Raw genomic sequence first — 17,511 nt, 5'->3', positions numbered from 1 at the left:
GTAAATAAATCTTTTGCCATTTGTAGTTCAAGTTCATAGGCACTGGATCAAGATGATGTCATAGGATCTCAGAACCTGCCTGAGCTTGCCTTCAAGTGAGCAGTTTAGCTTGCTTTTACACCTGGCCAAGTAATCACTGCCCTGACCCATTTTGTTTAACTCAAGCTCTGTGAATGCCGTCCATAACAGAAGTCTGACCAAGATAGTAATGGCAAAAGAAATAATTGCACTTTCTGTCAGCTGAAGGGTGCTGAAGGAACTTTCACACTTCAGCTGAGCATCAAAGAGAAGGAGGTAGACTGTGGTAATAAAACTTACAAATAGGCCCATGGCAATCCCAAGGCTGAGGAGACGATCAGCATTGAACTTCCAGCAAAAAGGGACAGCTGACATCCTGCTGTAACCTCACCATGTGTCTGCTTGAGGAAGACTGGTGCCACTGTCCTTTGGACCCAGAGTGGTGAGCATAACACCAAAGGAAAGAAGCAGCTATGAGTAAATTTTCTTGCATAACAATTGTAAAGACATTGAAGCTTTGCTTTGTTTTAGTTTGGACTTATCGTTGTAACTGGGCTGATAACTGCTGGGATTTTTTGGGTTGTTTGGGGGTTTTTTGGTTTGTTTTGAGATTGGGTTTTTTTTTTTTATTATTTATTTCTTTGCTAATACTTGAATTGTTAGCAAAAAGGTCTTGGCTCCACATACATAATATTTTGCCCATAACAAGATTTTGACTGTAATGCTACCTTTGGGAGATCTTCATAAGTACAAGTCTGTTCCCACAGCTTAAATATGCTATGTCCTACTTCATGATAGATACATATTCCTACATGTAGAGTTGAGAATTTATAGCAGTTGATTTAATACTTTTAAAATACAAGAATGGTTGCAGTTGGAAAGTGCCTTTGGAGGTCACCTGGTCCAACCCCCTTGCTCAAGCATGGTCACCTAGAGCCAGTTGCCCAGGACCGTGTACAGATGGCTTTTGTGTATCTCCAAGTATTAAGACTCCACAACCTCTGTGAGCAAGCTGTGCTAGTCCTTGGACAGCAGCACAGTAAAAAAAGTGTTTCCTGATGTTCAGATGGAAGCTCCTATGTTTCTTAGTTTGTGCCCTTTGCCTCTTATTCTACTGCTGGGCACCACTGAACAAAGATGGCCCTGTCTTCTGTACACTCTACCTTCAGTATTTGGACACACTGATAAGATCCCTCTGAGCCTTCTCTTCTCTAGGCTCAACAGCCCCAGCTCTCTCAGACTTCACTCATAGCAGAGTTTCTCCAGTCCCTTCACCATCCTAATGGCCGTTTCCTGGATTCCATCCAGTATGTCCATGTCTCTCTTGTACTGGGGAGCCCAGAACTGAATCCAGCACTCCAGGTGTGGCCTCACTAGTTCTGAGTGGAGGGAAAGCATCATTTCCCTTGACCTGCTGGCAACAGTCTGCCTAATTGTAGCCCAGGATACCATTAGCCATGGGCATAGTGTTGGCTTATGGGCTTATGTTCAACTTGGTGCCCAGCAGGACCCCCAGGTCCTTTTCTGCTAAGTCACTTTCCAGCTGCTTGGCCCCCAGCATGTGCTGGTGCCTGCACCTCCTCAAGTACAGGACTTAGCCTTTCGCCTTGTTGAGCTTCATGAGGTTCCTGTTAGCCCATTTTGCAACCCTGTAATATGTTTTTAACATACAAAAATGCATAATGTCTGTTATGTGGGTGATAAACACCTTTCCTTCTCTTTACCAAAAGAACTAGCAAACCTCTTTCTCACCTCCATCAGCTGTAATCTTTCCAAACCCTTGTTTCCTTAGTACAGATACTTCTTTACCCTGTCTGCTACCTGCTAGACTATGCAATCACTCAACATGTTAATTTTATATTGGCTTACTACATCTAAAGAACTCTAACTCACAGAGAAAGGCAGTATAATTTGCTTCATTAAATACTGATTTTATGAATGGATATGCTTACAACAATGTGTTAAAGAAGCTTTAGTTGGTTATTCAATAACCAATTGACATCTTAATTTTTCACTTTTAAACATTCATCCTCAGAAATAGCAAGACTCCCTATACTCCTCTAATTCTTTTTTCTAAAGAGGAAGCACACCCCGCACCTGAGTACTCGTGGCAGCCCCTTCACAGATAGCCAACTTATAAAAAACACTTTTTTCTTCTGATTTCCATACTTGCTTTCACTGGCTATGAACTAGCTTTTCATCCAGATGTGTACTGGTACTGAATCTGTTTTATGCAGAAAAGAATCTCTGTATCATTCTTTCTCCACAAGAATGGCTAGAGACTTGCCAAACATACACAACTGTTAAAACTATGGTCAGGCAAGGTCAGCGCTTGAGACCAAGCATCTTACAGCTCTTCAAATATGGAATACACAATGTAAATACAAAATGTACTGTCCTGCAATTTGTGGAGTTCCAAGTTTAAAATCCTTATAATCCATGTATTCATACCTTCCTCTAAACTGATGTTCTGATGCATACTTTAGTGTATCCCAAGGTCCCAGTCCTGGTCAGAGTGCAGTGTGGTTCTCCACTAACCTAAATCCTTGTTTTTGTGTGAATGGAAGCTATGTTCTTAGAGAAAAGCAAGACATACAGAGTGTGTGGAGTAAGCAAGGGCCAAAGAATGCATCTGAACCTAGTGACCTGCAAACACTGCTGCATCCCCTGGGTTTGACAAAGCCACAAGTGAGCATTCTTTTATTAGACTTATTATTGTGAATACTGGCAAAGGATTTCAAATGCGCGGAGCTATCATTGTCTTCTTCTATGCCATTGCTTATTTTAGGAGCAATCTCTACAGCTGACTGTATATTGTGTATGTGGCATATTAAAATTTTGATTCCATTAAGACACGTGCTGAACTGGAAGACCAAAATTAAACTATACTTATATTTAATACTCCTTCCTTGAGAAGTTGCTAAAATAACTTTTGATTTCTAGCAGATGAAGTTTGAGCTCAGACATCTATAATTCTGAGGAAAGCAATTTCAAGATTATCTTTCTTAATGTTTCCCACATATAATACACGACAACTGTATGAAATATTTTGAGTGCCAAACATTCATAGTATTTACAGTAAAATATGTATACCTTTACAGGAAAATCAATACAGTCACCAAGAAAAATTTTTTTCTTCAAATGTGAAAATCCCCATTAAAATAATACCTTATTTAGAAATCTACTGTATTCAAAACAGAACCACATTATGCTTCTATAAACATAGTAACCTTGGCGTTTTATTTGTGTTATAAGATAATTGTGCATTTCATGTTACTGCAGCTAAAAATAGAAAATATTTTAAGCCTTCACTGGTCATGCAGCTCTGACTCCTATTTTGATTCTAACAATACTCTGAGATAAATCAAATAAATGGGTGTGTTTTCTTCTTACATTATAATTACACTCATTTAATCCACACTGCCTTTCTGTTCCTATTTCTGAGCAGCTGAATCCCAAACCTAAGACTTCTTGCAAGAAAATCAGCAGTAAGCTGGTAAAGACAGACTGTTGAATTTTAGTTAAACATTGTCATTCTCTGTGTGATATACAGTGAAAGTTTGAAGCACATTTTTAAATCAGTATTTTACACTGACTTTAAGGCACTTACATCTGGAAAAGATTGATGTGGTTTATGGGTCAAGTGCAGATTATTTAGGTAATTTGAGGTGTAGTGATAAAATGTCATGGTTCTTTTCATGGTCTTACTCCTGACTCCTCCTTAATAACTATAGAGGAAGATAAATTTTCTAACGTGCAGGGAAAAATTAAATTTGCCAAATTAGTTTTAAGTTTTACTTAATGATGGAAAGTACAACCAACCAAACAAAAAAGTCTGAGTGTTTACTGACCTTGAAATGTGCCAGATCTTTTGTCCATAGGCCGGTGTGAAAGAGAGTCAAAGACAAAGAAAAGATGGCAGAAAATAAAATATGTTTAGAGAGGACTAAGTTATGAGCAAGCTTAATATCAGAGATTGCCAGCTCTTCCCTTATAGGCATGTGTCTCTTTGTCTCCTCTGTCTAGGAAGGCTGCCTGAGGAGATATGAGTTCTTATACCACATGTGGAATAAAATACAAAATGCATAAAAGGCTATTATTAATGTTTTGTAATGGATTGTGAAAATTAGGGATATACAATTCTAACTGTTATAATTCTATACATAACTTAAGGTAGGGGTTTTTTCTGTGCAGGCTACATAACACTGCAACAATTTTCCAGGTCAAGAAACTTTTCATCACTCTACCCACATCCTTTCATGGATCTGTTCAGTTTAATATCCTTGCAGTTATTCAACTTCAAGAAGGGTTTTCTTTCCTTCAGTAAGTGATGTGGAATGGCTCAGTCATTATTCCCCAAGGTCAGAGTTTGCAGTTTACACTGATTTCATACATTTTGCCTTGTGCTTTGAATTTTTCCTTCTTTGCATTGTCTTATGTGACATGTACACCTTAAATCAACAGTTCAGCCCTTTATTAACGCTGTGCAATACACAGAAACGTTTTGCTTTCACTTCACTAATCTATTCACTATGGCAGTTGTGTAGAGAGTTTATTTATATGGACATAGAGATTTTGTTCTTTTGAAAAATATTTTTCTGTGAGTTGGGATGTTTTTATTATATTTTTAATAACAATACAAGTGCTTATTTAAGTTTCCAATTCTAACAAGTGAAATTCCATTACTGAAATACCTGTATATACATAACTATGTATATGACATCTTAGAATATTGCTGAGATAGCAAAAATGTATTACTGTAAGAATAAGCAAGTTTTATAAAAAAGCATTTTTTGTTAAAATTATGTATTACAGAATCATACCTTATGTGGGAATTGTTGAACTGTGAAACTAATTAAGAAAAATGCTAAGGTTAATTTTGGAATCTTAAAATGTTCTGAGTATTGCTTATGCAGGACCATCGTAATGACTTGACGAAGTGGAACAATGGAAAATCTACCTTTTCAGTAGACTATCAAAAGTACAGATATTTAAAAGTAGTCTATTTTATGACTTCCAAGAAGTGAAACTCTTATATAACATTTACATTTCCTTCCTTCCTTCCTTCCTTCCTTCCTTCCTTCCTTCCTTCCTTCCTTCCTTCCTTCCTTCCTTCCTTCCTTCCTTCCTTCCTTCCTTCCTTCCTTCCTTCCTTCCTTCCTTCCTTCCTTCCTTCCTTCCTTCCTTCCTTCCTTCCTTCCTTCCTTCCTTCCTTCCTTCCTTCCTTCCTTCCTTCCTTCCTTCCTTCCTTCCTTCCTTCCTTCCTTCCTTCCTTCCTTCCTTCCTTCCTTCCTTCCTTCCTTCCTTCCTTCCTTCCTTCCTTCCTTCCTTCCTTCCTTCCTTCCTTCCTTCCTTCCTTCCTTCCTTCCTTCCTTCCTTCCTTCCTTCCTTCCTTCCTTCCTTCCTTCCTTCCTTCCTTCCTTCCTTCCTTCCTTCCTTCCTTCCTTTTCTTTCTCTTTCTTTCTTTCTCTCTTTCTCTCTTTCTCTCTTTCTCTCTCTCTCTTTCTTTCTCTCTTTCTCTTTTTCTTTCTTTCTTTTTCTTTCTTTCTTTCTTTCTTTTTCTTTCTTTCTCTCTTTCTTTTTCTTTCTTTCTCTCTTTCTCTCTCTCTTTCTCTCTCTCTCTTTCTCTCTTTCTCTCTTTCTCTCTTTCTAGACCACATTTTGATGTCAGAGTAGATTACCTTTCATATATCATTTTCTCTGCTCACAAAATATGTAGGCAGCTAGGTCAGGTATTCAAATTAAGGCATTCAGATGCAAATACCTAAACTAGGAAATACCCTGGACTGACTCTGTTATTGATGGAAAGCGATGCGCTCTTCCAGATTGTCCAGATCTTGCAAGGATTGAATCATCCTTGAATCTTGGACCTGTGAAATTCTGTCCAAAAAAGCATTTTATCTACAGAAGACAAACATTCTGGAAGTGAAGTTCTGTGTACTAAAATTTAATTTAAAAATAGTTTGGACAAAATTTGGCGGGGGGGGGGGGGGGGGGGGGGGAGGCACATCCAGGTGGTTTGGGCATCATCTTTCTCAGTTTCTACTGGGATGCAGAGAATTTGCCAAATGTATTCCTGAGATACAGTGAATTTGAGAGGTTAATAGCAGCAAATGGGTGTGTGACTGGAAGGAAAAGAAGAGCAATTACACAGTAAAAAAAAAAAAAAAAAAACAGGCAATTTTAGTTGTCTCTGAAATTTTTGAAAATTAAAAAAAAATTTTATGAAAGTTACTCTAACAGATTACCTCTCCATATTCTCCATTCCGTGATGGTTCACAAAGATTTGGTCTTTCCCAGGCACCACGTTTTAAATTAGAATTTCTGTAACTGTGGTCTTAATCTGTAGACCCTTTGCTGCAATGTTCACTAAAATAGATCTGATCTAGGAGGACATATTACTTCCTTGTAGGATTTTTGTTCACCTGTGAAACATATGATGGCTCTCTCCCAACTCCTGTGCTTGTATTTCCCCTCTGCAGCAGTAAAGTGGACTTCTGTGCATGCAGGCTTCAGTCCAGCATTGGTGTAAGGCCATGGAGGAGGATCTGGGCCAGAGCCCCAAAGCTTGGAAAAGCTCCAGATTTCACCAGCTGAGTTACAGCCTGTGAGATATAAGTTACATGCAGATGTCTCTCTTTTCTTTCTAGCTGTATGAGGGAAGAAGGAAAAAAAAATAAAAGGCAGTAGGAATTAAGAAGTATATTGTGTAGAAGACAGAAGTGTATATATATCTCAGTAGAAAAAACCAAAAACACTGAAATACTTTCCCACAATAATTTCTGTTTTGATTGATTCTGCACTCTTTGCGCCTGTCATGAGGTGTCAATTGCAGAAGAAATGGGAAATAGGATCTGTGCAACTGCCACTTGAAAAGGGCAGACAGGCAGCACAAAATGGGACCGTTGATGAGAAATTCAAAACTCCCATTCTGCTCTGTTACTAATGTAACCATGTGGTTCCAGAGAACTTTGTCATATATATTATTTTGCATTGTTTATCAACCAACAGTCCTTATGGTTTCAGTGAAACTGCATTGGTTTACATTCAACAATCCTGTTTTATTCTTGATGTTTTGTCACTATGAAACCACAAGGTTTTAATGAAACTCCTGTGCCGTTGTTTAAGACACATGAAGGGAAACCAGACTTCGCTTATTAGAGAGATGGATGAAGTATGTTTTATTTCAGTTGGTCATACACAATGCCAATAAGCCTGCGGTTTCACATATCTATTCCTAGTCAAGTGGGCAGTGGTTTCCAGGGAGTTTAGCTGTCCTATACACTGAAAAAAATTAACTTGGTCAGAAAAAGAACATAAAATTTGTAAGAAATATTAGACACAGAGTACTCTAGGAAATGAAGTTTTACCTATAAATTTCCTGACTGTAAGTGAAGAAACAGTAGAAATCATAAATAATACAGGATTTTATGTTTTGCATTGTGTGAGTTTTATCGAGCTCAAATGGAACGTAATAAGGAAACGGCAAAGCTCTCCCTGGGTACATCATAAATTGTGGGTGGAATTTTCCTTTGTGATGTCAAGTGAGGTTTTTTCCCCCCACTATGGTGTTTATATAAACAGCAGGGATGCGTTTAATTTTATAAAAGCTATATATAACTGCTAATTATACACTATGAGAATTGATTGATATATACCTGGCCTAACATAAATTCTGTTTAAAAGGATAACCCTCTGAGTTCCAAAATCTAGGTTTTAAGAAGTCCTTTAATGCCTTGAAATTACATTTGTCATTTGCTGGAACATTTTCCAAAATTTAAATAGAAATTAAATAAATCAAATAGAGGGTGCGATTTTGCAGAAAGACAATTAAGGAAGTATTTAGTAAGAAGATAGCACAGACTGTGGTGGTCAGTCGCAGGATTCAGCCAGGCAAGCGTACTGACCAGCTCCATTTTACAAGTGACTGACCCCTCTCACACCCCTGTCTATTCTTCCATTGTTCCTCCCTGATCCCCTCCCCCCTGCACATTCCGCCATCAGTTTTCATAGCTCCAACAACCCTCTGCAACACCCTGGACCCTCAGATCTGCAGCTTTACCATCTGCAAGCTCTTGATTTGCCTGCAGTTTTTTGATAGCCCATCAATTAGTGTGACTGAACAAGGTTTTTTCCAGTTATTTTCTCCCTTACGCTTGCCTGTTAGCTCTGTGTCGCTGCATCTTTATTGTCTTCCTCTTCTTCATAGAATCATCATAGAATCATGGAATGGTTTGTGTTGGAAGAGACCTTTAAGATCACCTAATTCCAACCCCCCTGCATGGGCAGGGGCACCTTCCATTAGACCAGGTTGCTCAAAGCCCATCCAACCTGGCCTTGAACACTGCCGGGGATGGGGCAGCCACAAGTTCTCTGGGCAACCTGTGCCTGTGCCTCACCACCCTCATAGTGAAGAATTTTCTCCTAATGTCTAATCTAAATCTCCCCTCTGTCAGCTTAAAGCCATTCCCCCTTGTCCTGTCACTACATGGCCTTGTCAGAAGTCCCTCTCCAGATTTCTTGTAGGCCCCTTTAGGTACTGGAAGGCTACTCTAAGGTCTCCGCAGAGCCTTCTCTTTTCCAGGCTGAACAAGCCCAACTCTCAGCCTGTCTTCATAGGAGAGGTGCTCCAGCCTGCGGAGCATCTTCATGAGCCTCCTCTGGACTCCCACAGGTCCATACCCTTTTCTCAGAAGGGAAGAAAAGAGCAGACATACCTTCCACATACCCTTGCACTTAGTCTCAAAAATTTCTCATTGATTAACAGAGTCTTTCCGTTAGCAGAGAAGTGGTCACCTGTACAAGCAAGTGGAATCACAGAATGGCTGAGGTTGGAAAGCACCTCTGCAGATCATCTCGTCTAGCTCCCTGCTCAAAGAGGTTCAGTTAGGGCAGGCTGCTCAGGGTCATGACTTCACAACCCCCTGAGCAACCTTTTCCAGTGCTCAACCATCCTCACAGTGTGGTATTTTTTCTCCACCCTGATATTTAAAGGGAAGTTCTTGCATTTCTATTTTTACACATTTCTTCTTGTTCTCTTACTGGCCACCACTCAGTCTCCTTTATCTTCTTTACACTGTGTCATCAGGTATTTATACACATTCATAAGATCCCCCTGAAACTTCTCTTCTGCAGGTTAGACAGTTACAGCTCCCTCAGCCTCCCTCACAGGTGGTCTAGTCTCTTAGAAATCTTTGTGGCCCGTAATGGAGTGTCTTACTGTCACTGCAGCCAAGTAGTGATATTCTGTGTACTAAGAATTACATTTTTAAACTGTTTTACACCATCAGGAGCAAGGGGAGACTAAAGCAGGGGGATAGGAGGTAAAAACTTCAAAAAAGTGAAAGTTTGAGATATTATTATTTTAAACCACAAGTAATTAAATACTGAGCCAAGTACTGGTGTTGACATGCCTCGTTTGAGTCTTACTGTGCTTGGGAAAAAAATAATCAGTGTATTCCAGAGTTCAGTCTGAAAACCGTAGTTCTAAGTTTGGGCCATTTAGTTGCTTTTCATGATGAGCTCTAAAGGCAGAAGCAATAAAAAATTCTTGTCCTTGTTCATTTGTCTTCCAACATCCCTCCCACATACCTTCATATATGTTGGGGTTTTTTTGTTTTTTTTTTTTTTAATATTACTGAAAGCTAGGCTTGGGTTGCCAGATATTCTGTGCTGGCAAAGATAAGCAGCATTTCTTCATCAGCCTATGAAGCAAGTGTCAGGACCCCGAGTGCACTCACGGGCCTCACCAGCCTTGCCCAGCATACCCCTGCCCTTGGCTGAGGACCCCCCTTCAGCTAAGCCCTAGCCCTGCTCCTGAACTGTCCTGCCTCAGCTGGGGCCCCTGGCCACAGGGGTGCCGGTGGTGGCCCCAGGCGAGACTGGGAAGGGGCAGCAGAGGCCATGGCTGCCTTAAGGGCCCTGACAGTAAGTGCAACTAGCTGGACTTGCTGCAAAGCACGTATGAACAACAGGGTTTTTTTAAGATGTCTAAGAAATAGTGTTGCAATGCTCAGAAAAGTGGTCATTTTCATAGGCCTTTTTTTTGTGGGATCGTGCAGTCTAATGTGAGGTCTTCTAAATGTTATGCAGCATGCTGCCCATATGGCCAAGCATACAGATCATGAATGGATCAGTAGAGAATCCAGGACTTCGAGCTCAGTCTGTTGGTACCTCAGATACAGCAGGGCTGAAAGTTGAAACTGGTAAATTCCAGGAAGCTTGCTATATCCATTGTACTGATAGTCTTTTCCTTGAGGTGTCTGTATAATAAAAGGGGATGGTAATCTCCCCCCTACAATTGGATGTACTACAACTAGGACTGAAGAGCAACTTGAAGTTAAACTTCCAAGAGCAACTTCCTAGTTAAAAAAAAAAAGGAAAAAAAAGTGTAAGCTTCATATAGGGTTCAATTCTTAATTCTAACACACTGACTGCCTAAGAGCAAAAATCAATCCTCTCTTTACTCGAAGTAGTCAAATTTTTGTTGGCATTTATACAAAGAGAGAGAGAGAGAGGCTAGAGAAGGACATGATAGCTTGTTACTACAGTAACACGAAAAAAAGGAAAGCCATGGTGGTAACTAATGACAGAGCAAATGTCTACAAACAGGTTCTGTAACTTAATCTGCAGGGTAACTGGGAATTCAGCATGGAACAATCATGCCGATACTGTCAATGTCTCTATAATTTAGCTCTAAGTTTTATAGCAGTCACCTTCTCTTTTTTCTTGCAACAGTGATCTACCTGTTTTTCAAAACCAAAGCAAACACTTGAACACTGATACAAATGAAAACCAGCAGAACACTGAAATGATTTTGTCCACAATGTTTGATATATCCAGCTCAAAATTTTTCTTCCCGTATGGCTAAGACAGTCAATATACTGTATTATCATACCCTTATTCCAACATTTAAAGCATGCTGAAAATATTGTCTTATAGAACTATTTCCTTGTAGAACTGGCACTTTAAGCATCAATCTTCAAATTATCTAAAAACTTTAAATTGCAAATATAAAATACATTGTTAATAATTAAATTGCTTGGATAACGGAAAAAAAAATAGTGCCTGAATGCACAGTCATCAAGCATGTCCATTAGGGATTTTTATGAAGTCATGCAGAAATGGTCTTTTCTTTTCCTTTGGTTAGATTGAGAAACTGCTTTCCACCATCTTCCAAAAACCGGGACACACCTCTGAGAAGCATGCAGACATAAATTGGGTAAATAATTACTTGGCAATTGAAGAATGCAAACAACTGGTAACATCAATTATATGTGATATTCAAGAAGCCAGAAATATCTGATTACAAAATCGATAAAAAGTAAGTATATCCCTATCCATTCTCCTCACAATTTAAACTATTCTAAATGAGAGAATTCAAAATGAGAGCATTTCTAAGAAAATGAAATGTTTTTAAATAACAAAGTTAAGCACTTTTTTGACCTACTTTCCTACTTTCCACAAAACCCAAGTATTTTTTTCACAATTAGTATGATTCTGATCAATATTTTAGGTTTGATAATCTGTGGGGGTTTTTAATGTGCAACAGTCCTTTGGAAAAATTTCTTCCTTTTATCCTCTTGTGGTTTGGGGTATTATGTGTAAGTACACCATAATTATCAATCTACTTTTGACCTCTTCACTCACTCCCTCTTCTGTAATGTCTGTTCTTTAGCAAAAGAAAAAAACTGCTTTGGCTAGCCTTTACTGTTATTTTTCTTTATCAGGAAGTGAACAGATTTTTTTCCTTCTCTCCAGATGGGGCTTACATGAAATGTAAACTCTTTACTTGTGCTTCTTCGTGTACATATGTATACTTTACAAAGTCTAGTAAGAAGATATAGGTAGGCCTCAAGGTAAGTATGTTTATTTTTTTAATAAAGGATTGGCAACTATGGATTTTGAAACAGACTAGGGAAGGTTTCTTAAGTTTGGAGGTACTGCCAGTTTTAAAGTGTTATCACATGAATTACCTTTAATTGAAGTACAGATTTGTAGTAGAAGAAAGGTTCCTTTTATGTTTTCTCACTGAAGCATACACTGATCTGGATTTAAAACTGAGGGAATTTAAATTCCATTTTTAAAAATCCAAAGGGTTTATAAGGGATATAACTTTTCTTGTCGTGCAGGTGATCCTCAGAGAAGTTGGCTGTGTTATACATTGGGGATTTGCCTTTGACAGAGGCCTAAACAAATAGGTAAGAGCTACTCATCACACAGTAAGGGCATGTATTTACAAGCAGGAACAGATGTATGTTAGCTCTGCCTACAGTTAAAGCTTGTGGCAAATCAGCTAATCTGAAACTACATTAAACTGCCCCTCATACTAAAAATCATATCCCTATGGTTTGTTTTTCCTATGCTATGAAGTTGTTTAAACTCACAATTTGATACTAGAAGATCTCTATCTTCATTACTGTTAAACAAGACAGATTTGTAATGGTAACAAGTAAATTAATGATAATGTGCAAATTGTTTATAAATTTGTAGTCTTTTGTCATAGAAAGATGGTATTTCTGTTTTATGATCAGTTTCTCAAATTGCTTAGAACTGTTATGTGTCATTACTTTTTCATCCAGCTTTCTTCATTTTCATTGGAGAAGTACTTCTTTTATCATAAGATTCAATGGTAAATTCCCAGTGAAGAGCAGAAGAAGGATAAGGATATTTTGGAAATCTTTGTCTCTTTATGGCTTTGAAGGGTAATGTTAACTGGAAATTTCTCTCATTAGTCAAACCAAAATTAGATCAGATCCAAGATTGCCAGTCATGAACAGTAAACAGATGGAACTACCTTGAAATCAAATAGAGTAGGCCTTTATAATTAAGTGCTTTTGTTACTATTATCAGATGTTGCTTAGTTATGAAGTTAGCTGGTTTCTGCTTCATTGGATGGACATACAATTACTTACCTTGTATGGCCAATAAAGAGTTCTGCGAGCGTGGTAGGAAAGGAGTCAGTTCATTCTGAAGCAAATGGCTGTCAGTAGGAGAGAATTACTGTTTTGTCTCAAGTGTTCTTGTTAGCTGGTGGGAGCATTCTAAAGTGACATGAAATATCCTATTTGTGTAAAGGCAGGATTGCTAGATGCAGCTCTGTCATTTGAAGGGGAGACACTTTTAAATGCATCAAACATGCCAAATTTGAATTCTACGAACATCAGGAGTGTCACGAACTTCGGGCTTCCTGAAGTCCAGATTTTATTCCCTCTTGTAGTTGATCAGACTTTTTGAGTAAATCACACACTGATGTTTCTAAAATCTTTGTTTACCAAGAAAACAAATAACTATGCTACTTTTTTCCACAAATTAAGTCTTAAAAGACCGATAAATGCAGAGAAAAACTGAAAAATACTTTTCTGTGTTTTGTAAGTCATCAGATGAAAACATTTTGTGAAACAGCAGGGTAGTGGTCTTTACTGCTACTCAGAAGAGATTCTCTTCTTTCAGGTTAAGTACTTGGTCCTTGAGAAAAATAATCTTGGCACCTGGTAAGGCCATCTGTGCTCGTAGTTCTGTTTCTTGTGCACTCTTGAAATGTCTTTAGATGTCAGCTTGTTGAATGTGGAAATATTACTTTAAAAATAGTAAAAATATAGTAGCTTCTTTGTCCACAGTAGTATGTAGCCTAGCAAACCAGTAAATGTTGTACTGCATTAAGCTGACAATAGAGGCCACAAAGCTTATCAGACATTTTTAAAACTTGCTTTGGCCTGTCTGGATCTGGTTTTTATCATCGTTAGCTGTAACAAAAATTAGCTAAGGTCCAGAAGACTGTTACTTACTTTGGTTTAGCTGTTGCACAATTGCCACAGAATTTTAAGTATTGTAAATATTTTTTAACTCACTGATAGTAGCAACAACTATCTGTACCGTTTCTTCTGTACAGAATAAACTATGATCCTTGAATAACATGCAGCATAGTGGAGTATTCTCCATGGTGTGACAGCAGAAGCCTTGAAATACAGGCACAAAATAATACTGGGTGAACTTCCTGGGGTTATAAACAACTCACCAATGGTCCCTCACTGGTTATTAAACGGATGCAACCTTGGGAACTGCAGTAAAAGCAGTTTTAGTGATAATAAGAAACCCAAAGAACAAGTATCCAAAATGAAAAACACATGATGCATGGTAAATTTGCATGGAACTGTGAACCAGTGAAGAAAGTACGAGTAATTTTTATATGTCTGATAACATGCTGCAGCTGGACCTAAGAGTGAGGGAAAAGAAACCGTGAATACTGTAGTGCTCCTGGAAGAGGATCTGGAGTACTGAGGACTTTTTCTACACTTTCCCATTTTCTTCTCCTTACCCGCTTACCTCCTACGACCTAGGAGGGCAGTGGAAATACGAGAGAAAGGCATATCATTTGTAAACTGATGGGGAGGTATACCTGTATTATCTATATAAATATTCTACTCAGTCACTGAAAATTACTTTTACCTGTTGTCAAATAAGCTTGAGACCTGTGATCTCATGGCTAAATCCTTTAGTGACGAATTGTTCGTTCATATCTTGACTTTAAATGCCACAGTTTATGATGAAGTCAAGTTCCCAGGTGCAGTCTGAAACAGTCTCCTAATTGTTAACTACTTTAGAAAATTAATAGACTCCTCATTACTTACTCCATTAAGGGAGAATCAGAGGACATCAAACAATTCTCTGTACGACTGTGTGCATCATCATCTTACACTAAATTCACATCTTGGCTATACCTTTGAAAATCAGGTAAGGGCAGCTACACAGCTGCAGATCCAATTTTTATGCTTCACTAAGTATTAAATCAGGAAGTTTCAAGTAGGGAGGAAATACTTCATTTTACTTTCTCAGCAGCTTTCACCTATTCATTTAAAAATTTACTCCAAAATAAAATATTTTTTTTTTATGCTACACAGAGCTAGCTTGAAAATTTGGTATTTGCCCATTTTATTTATTATAACATCAAATCTTTTAGGTCTTAGGAGTGATGTGTCCTTTAGAAATGTGCTCCATACCAAAAAAACCAACCCACACAAATTTTGCTCAGAGAATTGTTGCGTATGGGAGGGGAGGAGACGACACAACAACAAAAACACACACCACCTTGCACATATAAATAAATGTAAACCATTATCAAATAAATTTCGAGTCCACAGACTAACAGGGGTAACTGTCCTGCCTCCAGACAGTAAACATATTTTTCTTCAGGATACAGCTTTCCTAAAGCTCAGTTGTGTTATTGAAGGTAACATTTCCTGTCATTTAAAGCTAAGCCTACACATCTTGTATCTAAGCTTTTCGAAATTAGAGGGTAAAGGAGCCTCTGGGCAACTAGAAGTGGGAAAGGGGCTTATACTTTTCTGCTGCCCTGTGAAACTGAAGGTTACCAAATCTTTGCCTCTCGTGTTTTTTAAAGCCTGTTTTGGATATGTGGAAAAGAATTTGGATAAATTATGTGAAATGACCAGTACTGTAGCAGCATACAGAAGATTGAAAAGCCTCTCTCTAATGTATTCAGGCAAGGAGAGAAGCACATAGTTTGAGAAAGTATGTGTTAGCAAGGATTATAAACACTTAAGAAGTTTTTCAGTGTAACTTTTTAAATCATGGTTATTGAACACATTTCCCCCAAAACATAGAATAATTTCACCGTATCTCTTCAGTAACTATAGTTTTTCTGTGATAATCATAAATTAGATGTATAGGTGGGCCTCTTGTACTCTGACAATAATTCCTGTGAAGATCTGAAAGACTGTAGCCTTGTCACTGCAGACATTATTCTGGAAAAAATCATACTCTCTCGATAGTTAATCAGGAAATTGTATTTAACTCACTTTCCACTAAAGGCTTATCCATCCACTCCAGCACAACACAGACTTCAAAACAGCAGGTAATTTGTTGAATTACGGTACATGCTGTCTCTCTGTTCAATGAGAATCCATTAAGATCAATTAGTACTTCTGTTTCCATAGAGCCTTTCATAGCCATTTTCTCAAAGTACTTTGCAAAGATTAATACTGAACATTTTCATGTCACTTATCCTTTTGTTGTTATTACTTACTAAATAATCAGTAACAGTCTAAAATTCAGGTTTTGAATTATCCTGGAGCAAATAATATAGCACAATCATTGACGATACTTAATAAAGGTAACTTCACAAAGCCTTGGTCAAATGACTTCTTCCTCCTACCAATATTGAAGGTGCTGGCAGAAGCATCTGGTTAAAATTACATCAACTGTCTGAGGAGGATGACACTGAGTAACTAATTTAATTAATGAGTTCAATTAATTTTACTTTTCATACCGCATACCTGAGTACATGGGGATTTTTTGGTGGGTTTGGAGTGGTTTGTTTTTAAGGGCAGGCATGTTTAGGTACTTTAATGCTTTAGTATTTTGTGAGAGCTTCACTCAATTGCCACACCAGACAAACACAATGAGAAGCCAAGACTTTCTTCACTCTCAGTAAGTGTAAAAATTTGAATTTTTGCACTACTCTTGGTAAATATTCTCTTTCCAAAAATTGTAGATTTGGAAAAGACTACTGAAAGGGCTTTGTCTACACAGAGTATCTAGATTTCTTTCACGATTGATTCTATTATAGCTGATACTGCCAGTGAATTTGTCTGTTACATAAAGGTAAAATATTTTTATTGCAAAACTCAGGTACAGAGAGAATGCAATAACACTAGATGTATTAGAAAAATGAGAGTATATACAAACAAATACAAATGAAAGAAACTTTTTTTAGCCAATAATGTAATAGAATACTGTGGTTTGTCACACATTCTCTCTGAGTTTCAAACTCATTCTGATGAATTCATAACAATAAAATACCCTAATACATGTGTATTTTCTATTTGATCCTTGGCAGGCACATGTTCATAATTCATAAAGTTCTGTGAAATCTTTGATATGTGTGAAAAAACATTAATGTATCTTCACTCTTCACAATTGGTTTAAGATTCACAACTAAGCTACACAGCTGCAGTATATACACGAAGCTTGAATATTCTTTCTTAAACTGGTGGATGCTGACACTCCACTCTCATATGATGTGCAGAACTAGTTTTGTTGATCTGAAAAGGGAAAATATTAAGAGAACTTATATTTTCATGCAAATTCATAAGCTCTCTTTCTGTAAAAAACCTGTATGTATGGACCTGTAACCACAGGAAATCCATTGATTTTACTAAAATTTGGTCGTGCTGTCAGCTTGATTTTAGTAGGGTTTGGCTTGAAATTAGTAAAGAGATAACTAAGTTTATAACTTGATGTTGCTGGTCTTGTCTCTCTTCTAAGATTTTAGAGCTACTATATTCACATATGCATATTAGACTAATGTTTTTACTTCCTATAATCTGTATAACTTTTGAAAATAAAATTCACACAGGAATTTTGAGACTGGTTAGCATTGCTCATAACTTCACCTGTTTAATGGTAAAATAATTACTGATTGCAAGAAGAACATAGCTTGATAATATCCATCTTTCAGCCAGCCCTCTTCTC

Source organism: Strigops habroptila, chromosome 7 (genome assembly GCF_004027225.2).
Source record: "Strigops habroptila isolate Jane chromosome 7, bStrHab1.2.pri, whole genome shotgun sequence".
Classification (NCBI taxonomy): Eukaryota; Metazoa; Chordata; class Aves; order Psittaciformes; family Psittacidae; genus Strigops; species Strigops habroptila.
The sequence above is the reverse complement of the archived record's forward strand: the minus strand, read 5'-3'. Positions refer to the sequence as shown.